At 44.8% G+C, this 13659-nt stretch overlaps 1 long non-coding RNA gene across 1 annotated transcript; it reads right to left on the bottom strand.

Moving 5' to 3' along the window:
• Nucleotides 1-309: 309 nt before the first annotated feature.
• On the bottom strand, nucleotides 310-9937 carry LOC137203516 (uncharacterized). The gene is made up of 2 exons (XR_010933159.1): nucleotides 9799-9937; nucleotides 310-8826 (listed from the first exon to the last, which is right to left on the bottom strand). It is a non-coding gene; the product is annotated as an uncharacterized lncRNA (long non-coding RNA).
• Nucleotides 9938-13659: the final 3722 nt, after the last annotated feature.

Below are 13659 nucleotides of genomic sequence, written 5' to 3'. Positions count from 1 at the left end.
CGCCCCGCCCCCTTTCACGACAGTTCTGAGCACAGCGCGGCCCGCCTTTGCGTCACCCAGAAGGAGGCTGTCTCTGCCCCACCGGGGAGCGTCCCGCATTGTCCCCGCCCCTTACCCTGCCTCCCCGCCCACGCGACCTCGGAGACGTTACTCCACAGCCTCAAAATCGCGAGATTTCTGAGAATTCTCCCCCGCCCGCGCGGTGGGCGTGGACCTACGCCCCGCCCCCACCCCGCCCTACATTGTAGACCGTGCTATGGGCAGCCTGTGCTTTTTTTTGCTTCAGTTGGCTATTTTTCTGGAATCAAATTACAGTAGTGATTAATAGATTTTATTTTTTATATCTGGAGTAAAGGATTTGTTAGTTTTATAATTTTTCTTAAGAACAAGCATATGTATTTAGTAGCTCCATTGCATTAGAACAGTTTTAATTCACAGTGACTTGTGAAATCCACCTTCTTCAGGCCTGTGTTGAGAGCTTCCTGTTTTATCAAGTCATGGGTGGAGAAGAAGAGGCTGTCCTGTTAGGTGGCAGGATGTTTACAAGTGACACTGCTTCTTCTAAAACATTGGTTCTTTTCAGACTTTTCAATTTTACACAAAGGCTAGAGTAAAATGGTAACAGTAAACCCGCCAACTAAAAATTGGCACTTGCCATCTACCTCCACAAGGATTAAATCCCAAGCCTGTTGCAAAAATCTTGGCTCCCTGTGCACCGATGCCAAATAAAAATATGGAGACAGAGGTTTGGAAGTTAGGAAGTAGCGAGGCTTAATTTTCTTTGCCAGGCAAAGGGAAGACAGTAGGCTAGTGCCTCAAGAACTGTGCCCCATCCCACCAACCTTCCTGGGGAATTACAGGGATTCTTATAGGGGAGTTCGCAGTCCGAAGTAAGTGACAAGGATCAAAATGGTGAAGGTCATACATTCTTCTTGCATTATTTCAAAACAGTCACCGCTGGAGTCAAGCAACCCGGTAACTGCATCCCCCAGCCCGGGTTATCGGTCTGCGACCTCCTTTCTGAAATGCAAACAACTACAAGGGGTGATTTGCTACAAGAGGTTACAGGGGGAGCAAATACCAGGTGCAGAATGTAAATTACAAAGGATTGGGGTGACAGGTTAGCTTTGTGAAGGACAATTCTAACTACAGACACTACAGATTAGTAACAGTTAAAATAAAACTAGGATTAACTCTTTCAGGCCAGGTTATGTTTCTTCTCTAGCCTGTTCACTGTTCCCTTTATTTTCCTTGTTCTTAGGAGAGGGAAAACTTCATTTTTAGTTTTGCTGCAACAATCCTTATCCTAAAAAAAACCTCATGATGTCTTTTTTCTTAAATTTATTTATTTTTAATTATTTTTTATTTTTGGCTGTGTTGGGTCTTCGTTGCTGCGTGCAGGCTTTCTCTAGTTGCGCGAGCAGGGGCTACTCTTGGTCGCAGTGCGCGGGCTTCTCATTGTGGTGGCTTCTCTTGTTGTGGAGCACAGGCTCTAGGCGCGTAGGCTTCAGTAGTTGTGGCGCACGGGCTTCGTTGCTCCACAGCATGTGGGATCTTCCCGGACCAGGGCTCGAACCCTTGTCCCCTGCATTGGCAGGCAGATTCTTAACCACTGCGCCACCAGGGAAGTCCCCAAGACTCGTGATTTCTTAAGGACAAATATTTTCTTACTCCCGCCAGAGTCAATAACAATTATTGCCAGGCAACTTTTAACAACCTTGTGTCTTTTTGTCTTTATAAGCCCCTGACCCTTTCTCTTCCCTAGAACACTTTTTAAGGGTTACCTGAATCTGTGTCTCCTGCCAACTAAAAATTGTCACTCGCCATCTGGCTCTGCAAGGATGAGGTCACCAGCCACTTCAGTCTCAAAACACACCCTGAAAGGAGTTCAGGGTAGAGATCAGGAATGAGGCACTCTGCTCTGGGAAAACTCGCAGAACAGGTCTTCAGACAGGAGATTTTATGAGCCCAATTTCTTGCATTTTCTCATATCGAGAGAAGGGGACTTCCCTGGTGGTCCAGTGGTTAATAATCCACCTTCCAATGCAAGGGACACGGGTTCAATTCCCTGGTCGGGGAACTAAGACCCCCACACGCTACAGGGCAACTAAGCCCACGCGCCGCAATTACCGAGCCCCTGCTCTGCAACTAGAGAAGCCCGTGTGCTGCAACGAAGAGCCCACATGCTGTAAATGAAAGATCCTACGTGCTGCAACTAAGACCCCATGCAGCCTAATTAATTAAAAAAAAAGAAAAGCACTAAAATCATTAACTGAGACATCCGCTCCTTGTGACTAGCAGCAACCGCCTCACGACCAGCTGCAATCTTCTGCCAACATGTGTGCTTGATTGCACGTATCTCCCTTCACCAAAATCACATATATACTGACCCCACCCCCACCCCAACCTCTTCAGAGCAGTTCCTCAGGGCTATCTCAGAGGCTGTCTCCCAGGCTATAGTCCTCATTTTGCCCCCAAATAAAACATAACTCACAACTCTCACGTTGTGCTTTTTTTTTTTTCCAGTGGACACTCCCAAACACAATTCTTAAGATCCCAAATAAACCCTTTTCCTGTTTGCAGTCTCCTGCAATTTTTTTTTTTTTTTGGTTGTCACACTTAGCATTATACATGTAAGATTCATCCATGTCTTTGCATAGGGTGATGGTTCATTTCTTTCCATTGCTAAATAGTATTTAATTGCATGTGTATGGGAGGAAAAATAATTTTACTTCTATACTTCTGTGTTCTTAGTTGAGATCACTCCTATAAGATACATTAACAAAAGAAAAACAATCAGAAGCTTAATAACGTACATACATCCTGTGAATTTGGGAGATACCCAGGAAAACTGAGTAAGTCCCTGAAATGGCCCAAGCCAGCTCCTCAAATGCCATCCTCCGCTAAAAGCAAAAGAAAGGTGTTAGGCGAGGGGGGAACCCGGTTAAAGGAGGTTATCAGGCAAAGCACAGTAAAAAAAGAGTATGGTTGTTATGCAGATTTAAGTCCGGGCCTTCTCCACTGATAAGAGTTTCTTGAGATAGTCACCCTTCTATTCCTGGTACTGAGAGGGAGACACCTTTATAAATGTAGATTTCCATTATAAATGTAAATTTCCCTCCCCAAAAGGGTAACTTCTACTCGAATTTCAGAGATTCTCCTGTGTCTGTTTTTTTAAATTAATTGGTTCAAAATAATCCTTATGCCAAAGAGGCATATATGGGGTGTCATATTCCACTCCCTTAACATGGATATGCAAGTTTTTGTTTGAACCCTTGTTTTCAATACCTTGGTGTCTATAACTAGGAGTTACATTGTTGCACCATATCGTACTGTACATTTACCTTTTTGGGGAAATATCAAAATATTATACATATAGCCTGCACCATTTTACATTTCCACAAGTAATGGTTAAAACTTCCATTTGCAAAAAAAAAAATGGGCTTCCCTGGTGGCGCAGTGGTTGAGAGTCCGCCTGCCGATGCAGGGGACACGGGTTTGTGCGCCGTTCCGGGAAGATCCCACGTGCCGTGGAGCGGCTAGGCCCGTGAGCCATGGCCACTGAGCCTACGCGTCCGGAGCCTGTGCTCCGCAACGGGAGAGGCCACAACAGTGAGAGGCCCGCGTACAGCAAAAAAAAAAAAAAAAAAAAAATTCCATTTGCTCTACCTTGTTGCCAATATTCATTATTTTTTATTTTTCTTGACAATAACAATTCTAGTGTGTTTGAAGGGGTATTACATCGTGGTACTCATTTGCATTTCCATCATGACTACTGATGTTTGACATCTTTTCATGTCCTTGCTGACCATTTGTATATCTTGTCTGGAGAAGAGTCAGGTCAAGTCCTTTGTGCGTTGTAAAAATTGAGTTCTTTGTGTTTTTGTTGTTAAGTTTCTTTTTAAAAAGTTAATTAATTAATTAATTAGGTTCTTTTGGCTTGTGTTGGGTCTTTGTTGCTGCACGCAAGCTCTCTCTAGTTGCCGTGAGCGGGGGCTACTCTTCGTTGCAGTGTGCGGGCTTCTCATTGTGGTGGCTTCTGTTACTGCGGAACCCAGGCTCTAGGCGCGAGGGCTTCAGTAGTTGTGGCACGCGGGTTTAGTTGCTCTGCAGCATGCGGGATCTTCCCGGACCAGGGTTCGAACCTGTGTCCGCTGCATTGGCAGGCAGATTCTTAACAACTGTGCCAGGAGGGAAGTCCCTGGTAAGTTTCTTGATACATTCTAAAAATAGACTTTTATTAGATATAAAATGTGCAAACATTTCCTTCCATTCTGTGGGCTGTCTTCACTTTCTGGATAGCATTTTTGATATGATAAAGTTTTTAACTTTGAGGAAATCCTATGTATCTATTTTTTTCTTTCATTGCTTGTACTTTCGTGTCAGATCTAAGAAACTATTACTAAATGTAAGATGATAAAGATTTATTCCCTTGGTTTATTTGAGAGATTATAGAGACATCCCTCGGTATCCACTTTGCTAGGGTTTAGGTCTGTGGTCAGAGTCAGTGTCAGGGCTTAGGGGTCAGGGTTAGGGTTAGGATTATGGTCAGAGTTGGAGAATCAGGATAGAGGGTGATGGTTAAAGGGTCAGGGTCAGAGATTAGAGTTTAGGTATCAGGATCGAGGGTCTAGAGTCCAAGGTTAGGGTTGTTAGGTTTAGGGTTATAGGTTAGGGCTTAGGGTTATAGGCTGTGGTGTTAGGGTTAGATTTAGGTTTAAGCATAACCCACCCTCATCCCCCTTCTCCTTCTCTGAGGCTTCCAGGATGGACATTATTCTCCCAAGGTCACACATTAGTCAGGTAGGTGAGCTGTATCATTGTGTTTCTGCCCCCCAGTCTTGGGCTCTGAGAGAAGAATGAATGTCTGTACTTGTCTCTGTTTCGAATCCAACTCAACCTCAGTCAAGGGTTGTGGAGGGCATCAGAAATCAAGCAGTTTCTGTCAGCCTTCCCTCCTGCCTGGAAAGGATGGTGCTGGCCCCACTCTGCCTGGGCAGACCTAGGTTCCAGCACAGCTCTGACGTGAGGGCACTCAGAAGACATGTGTGGATTTATTCAGGACTGGGTGCAGTGACTGGCTGGCCCTCAGGTGCTGCCTTTTTGAGGGCTACTGAGGCCCTCCTGGGACTTGATGAATCTTTTGTCCCATCTGAGTGGGCATCAGTAGAAAATCAAGTCTCAGACAGGATAGCCCTTGACCTCTGAGCATCCAGGCAGGCATCTGTGGTTCTCCAGCTCAGGCCAGCCTGGGCCCTGTCAAGCTCTTGTTGCCAATTACTGAGCTGACCATGCAGCTGTGCAACTGAACAGCTACCTGGGCAGCGTAGACATCCCCCTGGATGTTTCCGTTCCCTACATGCATGTGATTGAGAGAAGTGTCTCTTCCCTCACAGCCTCGTAGCCGGCCAAGAGAGGTAATAACCCTCCGAACATGGAGTGTGGCCCTGGTCACAACATCCAAACAGCAGACTATTACCCTAAAATTATTTGGCTTTCCAGTTGTAATAAACTTTGACACTCATACTCGTTAAGACTCAAAGATATGAGGGCCACTGGGCCTCCCAATGGGCAGTTTCTCACTGAGGCCACATGGTCTCAGTGAGCCATGTAAGTTTAGGGCTCAGCCCCTGTGTCCTCCAGAAAGCTTGCCAACTGTGGATTGTGTGGCATGGAATAACCCTTGAAGCTCCCACTGCTTCACTGAGCAAGAGTTTACTTACCACCCAGCATTTGGTCTCAGCTCTTTGTAAAGGAGAGAGAAGAGACTGGAACATTAGCAATTTTGTTCTTCAGGAATGGGTGACTAATGTGGCCAGGGGGCAGGTGTGACTCCTGGGCTCCCACCACCAGGGACGTGAATGAAGTCTGTGTGCCTTTTGAGGCACACGGGCAATCAGGGCCAGTCTCTGATGTGAGGACCCGATGCCCAAAGCAAGAGCCTGGAGTTTACCACCAACAGCAAAGTTGCTATTTTAGCAAGTAGAAGAGCTTCTTGCCATCAAGGGAGGACAGCAAGAGCCGTGGATGGGTGGCTGCAGCCCCTGACCCTAACTGAACCCCTTCCTTCTTTGGGCTTCAGATTCCACAGCTGTGCAGTGATCTGTCAGTGATACAGAAGCAGCTGCTTTCCCCGACGGGGTATTTGTTCTCATGGCCAAGTCCAGCAGCTCAGCTTTCCTTGGGGGAACTGCTTGTTACCCGCTTTCAATCCAAACATTTCCAGAGGGCAGACCCCACATTCCACCCACATTGAAGATGGGCTTCTGATCCACATCTAGCCAATCCTATGTTCTATCCTCTTGGTGCTCTGATGGGTTCAAGAATGAGAATGTGACCCAAGCCAAAGGCATTTTAGAGCATGGCTTTTCATGGGAAGGAGAGACCCTTTCTGGTAAAATGGACATTGAGTGGTATCAGCCTGGAGTTGCTCCAGGAGGCCCTGGATGCAGTGAGAGAGACTGTTCCTGTGAATGGGGCCACCCCAAAGCAGGACAAAGGATTGGCGAGAGACCAGATCACACTGCAAGAGAGTGTTTTCTACAGAATTGTCACAATTAATGAACAAATATCGATACCTTATTATTAACTGAAGTCCATATTTCATTTAGGTTTCCTTCATTCTAACTTTTTGTCTTCCGGGATGCCATCCAGGGTATCACGTGACATTTACTCATCATGTCTGTTTAGGCCCTTCTGGGCTTTCACAGTTTCTCAGACTCTCCTTGTTTCTATGACACTGACATTGGTAAGGAGGTCTGGTCAGGTATTTTGTAGACTGTCCTGCGCTGGGATTTACTTGGTGTTTTTCTCATGATTAGGCTTGAGTTATGGGTTTTGAGTAAGCAGATCACAGAGGTAAAGTGATTTCTCATCACTTTATATCAAGGGAACAGGCTCTCAAGGCAACTTATCACTGTTAATATTAACTTTGGTTACCTGCCTGAGGTAGTGCTTGTCAGATTTCCCCACAATGAAGTTAATTTTTTTCCCATTTCCATACTGTGTGTCTTCCTTAGGAGGAAGTCACACTGGGAACCAGCACCTATGGAGGCAGGAGTTAGCTCCACCTCCACACTCCGTGGATGGCTGAGTGTCTACATCAATTATTTGGAATTCTTCTACATAGGAGATTTCTATTCAACCCCATTCATAAAAAACCCTATGCAGTTACTTATTTTTACCAACATGGACACCTATGGATAGTTTTTTTATTTTTATTTTTTAAACTTTGTGTTATTATCCAGCAATCCAGATTTGGTTGCTAAGTTCATTCCCACTTTGGCTATTGAGAGCTCTTTCCATTGTTTTCCTTTGACATCATTTCATCCTGTGGATTTGTTTTCTTGGTAATTCTTTTCTGATACAAGATTCAAGATTGGCCTGGCTCATATATTTACTGTCTCAGTCCTAGTGTCAGCCATTTCTTCGAAGAGCTCTGGTTCCTTTTACTAGAAAATGGTATTAAAAAGTTACATATAGCTTCCCGGGCGGCGGGGACGGAGGTGGGCTTGGCGGGTCCGCAAAGCCTTGGGGCCGGGGCCAGAGCCGGGATCCCCGCCGGCCCCAGCGCCCGCCCCAGCGCCCGCCGCCGACCGAGCGCTGCGCCCGCGTCTCCGTCCAGGGTCGCGGTGGCCGGAGGTGCGCCCAGGTCCCCGGGACAGGTGGGCGCTGATGTCGCTTGTGTTGGGGCGGGGAGTGCGGTGCGACGAGGTTCCGGCGCCTGCGCGGTGCATCGCAGGTCCGGGGATGGGGGCGCCGCGGCTTGCTACGCTCTCCGCACTTTCCCGGCTCTGAAGCCTCGAGAACACGGCTAGGCAGCAGTAGTTTAGTGGGGAATTTGCCTGCTGGGAACTAGGGGCCTGCTGGGGTCTCAGTTCTTGGCTGGCCCCGGAACACGAGGTTGCCAGGCGTGTGACGGCAGCAGGTAGGAGTGAGCCGCTGGTGCAGTGATGAGCAGGAAAGGAAGGACACTGGCTGTTGGTCTGTGAACCTAGGCAAGAATGACCAGTCAACACAATCCAGACCAAGGTCCGTGGTCCCAGCTCGGTCCTGTGCGGCTGGTCAGTGGAACAGACCTGCAGGTGTGGCTCTTGTCACTCTCGGACTGGCTTCAGGACAGATCCTGCTGATGAGCCCAGGGCACTGCCCTCAGTTCTCCAGGAGAGTGCGCCTGAGTGGAGCCGGGGTGTGTGCCCGACTCAGCACCGTGACCAAGCATGCCCAGTCTGCCGGCAAGGGCAGTGGGGAGCTGGGGGAAGTCATGGCCTTGGGAATGTCCTCTGATGAAAAAGAACCTGCAGGCTTATAAAATAACTTTTATGTGGAACATTGGTGTGCTGAAAAGCAGTTCTGTGTGCTTTTCCCCCTTGGTGTGGATCAGCAGTGCTGAGGCAGCAGGTGTGATGCAGAAGTGTGAGCAGAGACCGTCTGGAATCCCCAAGCTCCAGGGAAACTAGAGGTGACAGCAAGCCAGTGAAGAGGACAGGAGTTAGGGGGCTGGTGCCAGTGGCGGCAGCCCAGCAGGTGCTCCTCGTCTCAAGGCCCTAATCCTGGCTCCAGCCGGGTGGTCAGGGGAGCTGCAAAGTCTTCTGGGCGAGCAGGGCTCACAGTTCTGAGCTGTTCTTTGCTGTGTTTGGGTCATCTCCCCCCATCCAAGGGGAGAAATCTAGATGAGGTTTAAGCATTAGTGCTTTAAGAATGTGGATCTCATAGTTGAAAACTTGGAACACGTGTTTTCAGCACAAGGTGTTAAAGTGAACGGAAGGATTTAACGCCTTTTCAAGGAGGGTGTCTCCCTGTGGCAGAACTAGAAAATAAATGGGTCTTGAATAAAAAAAAAAAAAAACCAAACATATGGTTACCAAAGGGCACACAATGATTCTCTAACATAGTATCCTAAGTGAAAGAAGCCAGGCTCAAAAGGATGCATACTGTATGACTCCATTTATATAATATTCTTGTAAAGATAAGACTATAGGGACAGAAAATAGATCAGTGGCTAAGAAGTGGGGGAGGGACTGACTACAAGTGAGTATGGGAGAATTTCCTAGCATAATGCAATTGTTCTATATCTTGATTGTGGTGGTTTTTACATAACTATATACATTTGTCAAAATAGGTAGAACCATGTAATAGAATAGGTGAAATTTATAATTATATAATTTAGAGTTATACATACCTTAAATAAAAATACAGTAAAAAACCTTTCCAAGAAAACCGTAAAAAAAAAAAGAAGCCAAGGGATAAATTAGGATGACGGGATTAACAAATACAAACTATTTCATATAAAACAGATATTCAACAAGTATCTATATACACAAAGTAAGGGCTATCAATGCTCTCTAATAACCTACATGGGAAAAGAAGCAAAAGATGCATAGATATATGTACATGCATAACAGAGAAGATTCTCTTTCCTACAAAATACACAACATTGTATATCAATGTTACTCCAAATAAAATAAAAATTAATCTAATTTAAAAATGATAATGAGAGAGACGATTTGGGTGTATGTTCTGGTACATTCCACTCTAACTTACAAGGGCCAAAGAGGATTTTTCCTAAGGCTCTGGTTGCCGGGATAAACACAGTTGGGCCTGAGGAAATCCTGCTATTTGTGGCCGTTTCCCACAAAAGCAACCTCAAAAAGATTGTTTATGGGTAATGATATTCACAAGGACTGCTGGGCTCTAAATGATACCTTCCCTAAGAAATGTCCAGGGGTAAGTGTTCAAAATGATTGAAAACAGGGCAGACTATCAAAAAGGCAATTTCAAAAGGTAAATTCTACTCACACTGTTTTTTTTCTTTTGCGGTACGTGGGCCTCTCACTGTTGTGGCCTCTCCCGTTGCGGAGCACAGGCTCTGGACGCGCAGGCTCAGTGGCCATGGCTTACGGGCCCAGCCGCTCCACGGCATGTGGGATCTTCCCGGACCGGGGCATGAACCCGTGTCCCCTGCATCGGCAGGCGGACTCTCAACCACTGCACCACCAGGGAAGCCCTCACACTGTTTTTGAAGAAAAAAAGCCCATGAAAATATGCTCAACATAGCAGTTAGCAGACACATGCAAATCAAAACTACAACGAGGGCTCTGCTTCCACTGGTCTAAAACACCATCACCAAACTTTCCAATGAATAAATGGTGGAGAGGTCATGGAGAATAGGAAATCATTTTATGGTGCTGGTGGGATGTAAACGGTAACAGCCACTGTAGAGAACATTATGGAAGTGCCTTTAAAATGTAAAAAAAAAAAATCTACCATATGATCCAGTATTGCTACCCCTAAGAATATACACAGAAAGAAACGGAATTCCAAAAGACACGTGCACGCAAGAGTGCACTGCAGCACCAGTTACAATACCCAAGATGTGGAGACATACAAAATGTCCATGGACACATGCACAGATAAAAAAGACATGATACATGTACACAATGGTATATGACTCTGCCATGTAAAAGAGTGAAATAATACCTTTTGCAGGAACATAGAGAAAACTAGAGATAATCATACTAAGTGAAGTCAGTCAGAATCAGAAAGACACATTATATGATACCACTTATAGTTGGAATCTAAAAATACATATCACTGAAATAATTTAGAAAACATAAACAGACTCAGGGACTTAAAAAGCAAACATATGGTTACCAAAGGGGACAGAAGGGGACAAGGGATAAATTAGGAGGACGGGATTAACAAATACAAACTATTACATATAAAACAGATATTCTACAAGGATCTATGTATACCAAGTAAGGGTCATCAACATTCTCTAATAACCTATATGGGAAAAGAAGCCGAACATACATTGATATACGTATATGTATAAATGAAAATGATTCTGTCAACCTGCAACGTACACAACAGTGTATATCATTGTTACTCCAATAAAAAGTAAAGATTAATCAAATTAAAGAATTGGTAATGAGACACAAGATTTGGGTGTTTGTTCTGGCACATTCCTCTCCAATTTACAAGCCACAAACAGGGTTTCTGCTAAGGCTCTGGTTGCAAGGGCAACCAGAGTTGGGCCCCAGAAATTCTGCTGCCTTGTGGCCGTTTCCCTCAAAAGCAACCTCAAAATGACTGCTTATGGGCACTTAATATTCACAGCGACTGCTGGGCTCTAAATGATACTTGCCCTCCTAAAAGATCCAGGCCTAAAAGTTCGAAAATAATTGAAGACATGGCACTCTTTCCAGAAGGCAATTTCGACAGGTAAATTCTACTCAACACTGATTATGAATCAAAACAGCCCATCAGAACATGCTCTACATAGCAATTAGCAGAGACATGCAAATCAAAACTACACGAGGGATCACTGGCACCGGTGTAAATAACCATTATCAAAAACTGACAATGAATCAATGGTGTAGAGGGTATGGAGAAAAGGAAAGCCTTTTATGGTGATGGTGGGATGTAAATGGTAACAGTCACTACAGAGAACATTATGGAACTGCGTTTAAAAAGTAAAAATAGTGCTACCATATGATCTGGCAGTGCTGCCTCTAAGACTATATGCAGAGAATACTGGAAATCAAAAAGACACATGCACCCAAGCATGCACTGCAACACCATTTACAATACCAAACATGTGGAGACATACAAAATGTCCACGGACAGATGAACAGATAAAAAAGATGTGATACATGTACACAATGGTATCGTTCCGCCATGTAAAAGAATGAGATAATGCCATTTGCTGGAACATAGATAAACCTAGAGGTAATCATATTATATAAAGTAAGTCAGAATCAGAAAGATAAATATCATGATATCACTTATAAATGGAATCTAAAAATAAACACCATTGAAATAACTGAGAAAATATAAACACACTCAGGGATTTAAAAAGAAAATATATGGTTACCAAAGTGGACAGAAGGGGTCAGGGATTAATTAGGAGGATGGGATTAATAAATTCAAATTATTTCATATAAAAAAGATATGGGGCTTCCCCGGTGGTGCAGCGGCTGAGAGTCCGCCTGCCGATGCAGGGGACACGGGTTCATGCCCCGGTCCAGGGAAGATCCCACATGCCGCGGAGCGGCTAGGCCCATGAGCCACGGCCACTGAGCCTGCGCGCCCGGAGCCTGTGCTCCCCAATGGGAGAGGCCACAACAGTGAGAGGCCCGCGTACCGAAAAAAAAAAAAAAAAAAAGATATGGAGGGCTTTCCTGGTGGCACAGTGGTTAAGAATCCAACGCAGGGGACACGGGTTCAAGCCCTGGTCTGGGAAGATCCCACATGCTGCAGAGCAACTAAGCCTGTGCACCACAACTACTGAGCCTGCACTCTAAAGCCTGTGAGCCACAACTACTGAGCTCACACACCACCACTACTGAAGCCCACACACCTAGAGCCCATGCTCCGCAACAAGAGAAGCCATAGCAATGAGAAGCCCGCACACTGCAACGAAGAGTACCCCCACTCGCCGCAACTAGAGAAAGCCTGAGCACAGCAACAAAGACCCAATGCAGCCAAAAATAAATAAATAAAATAAATAAATTTTAAAAAAAGATATGGAGCAAGGTCTTATGTATACCAAGGAAGAGCTATCAACTCTAATAACCTATATGGGAAAAGAAGCCAAACAGGCATAGATATATGTAAATGTTTAAAGGAAAAAGATTCTCTATACCCACAAACAACACAACATTGTATATCTGTGTTACTCCAATAAAAAATAAAAATTAATGTAATTTATTATTTTTTTAAATAAATTTATTTTATTTCTGGCTGAGTTGGGTCTTCGTTGCAGTGTGCGGGCTTCTCATTGCGAGGGCTTCTCTTATTGCGGAGCATGGGCTCTAGGCGCACAGGCTTCAGTAGCTGTGGCTCACCGGTTCTAGAGCACAGGCTTAGTAGTTGTGGAGCATGGGCTTAGTTGCTTCGCAGCATGTGGGATCTTCCCAGACCAGGGCTCGAACCCATGTTCCCTGCATTGGCAGGCAATTCTTAACCACTGCGCCACCAGGGAAGCCCAATTAATGTGATTTAAAAAGTGGTAATGAAATATCACAAAGACAAACAAACCAATCCAAAAATGGGCAGAAGACCTAAATAGACATTTCTCCAAAGAAGATAAACAGATCGCCAGCAAACACATGAAAGAATGCTCAACATCATTAATCATTAGAGAAATACAAATCAAAACTACAATGAGATATCATCTCACACCAGTCAGAATGGCCATCATCAAAAAATCTACAAACAATAAATGCTGGAGAGGGTGTGGAGAAAAGGGAACCCCCTTGCACTGTTGGTGGGAATGTAAATTGATACAGCCACTATGGAGAACAGTATGAAGGTTACTTAAAATACTAAAAATAGAACTACCATATGACCCAGCAATCCTACTACTGGGCATATACCCTGATAAAACCATAATTCAAAAAGAGTCATGTACCACAATGTTCACTGCAGCTCTATTTACAATAGCAAGGACATGGAAGTAACCTAAGTGTCCATCGACAGATGAATGGATAAAGAAGATGTGGCACATATATACAATGGAATATTACTCAGCCATAAAAAGAAACGAAACTGAGTTATTTGTAGTGAGGTGGATGGACCTAGAGTCCGTCATACAGAGTGAAGTAAGTCAGAAAGAGAAAAACAAATACTGTATACTAACACATATATATGGAATCT

The sequence above is a fragment of the Pseudorca crassidens genome, chromosome 12 (genome assembly GCF_039906515.1).
Source record: "Pseudorca crassidens isolate mPseCra1 chromosome 12, mPseCra1.hap1, whole genome shotgun sequence".
Taxonomy (NCBI): domain Eukaryota; kingdom Metazoa; phylum Chordata; class Mammalia; order Artiodactyla; family Delphinidae; genus Pseudorca; species Pseudorca crassidens.
This window is presented reverse-complemented; position numbering and strand designations above follow the sequence as displayed.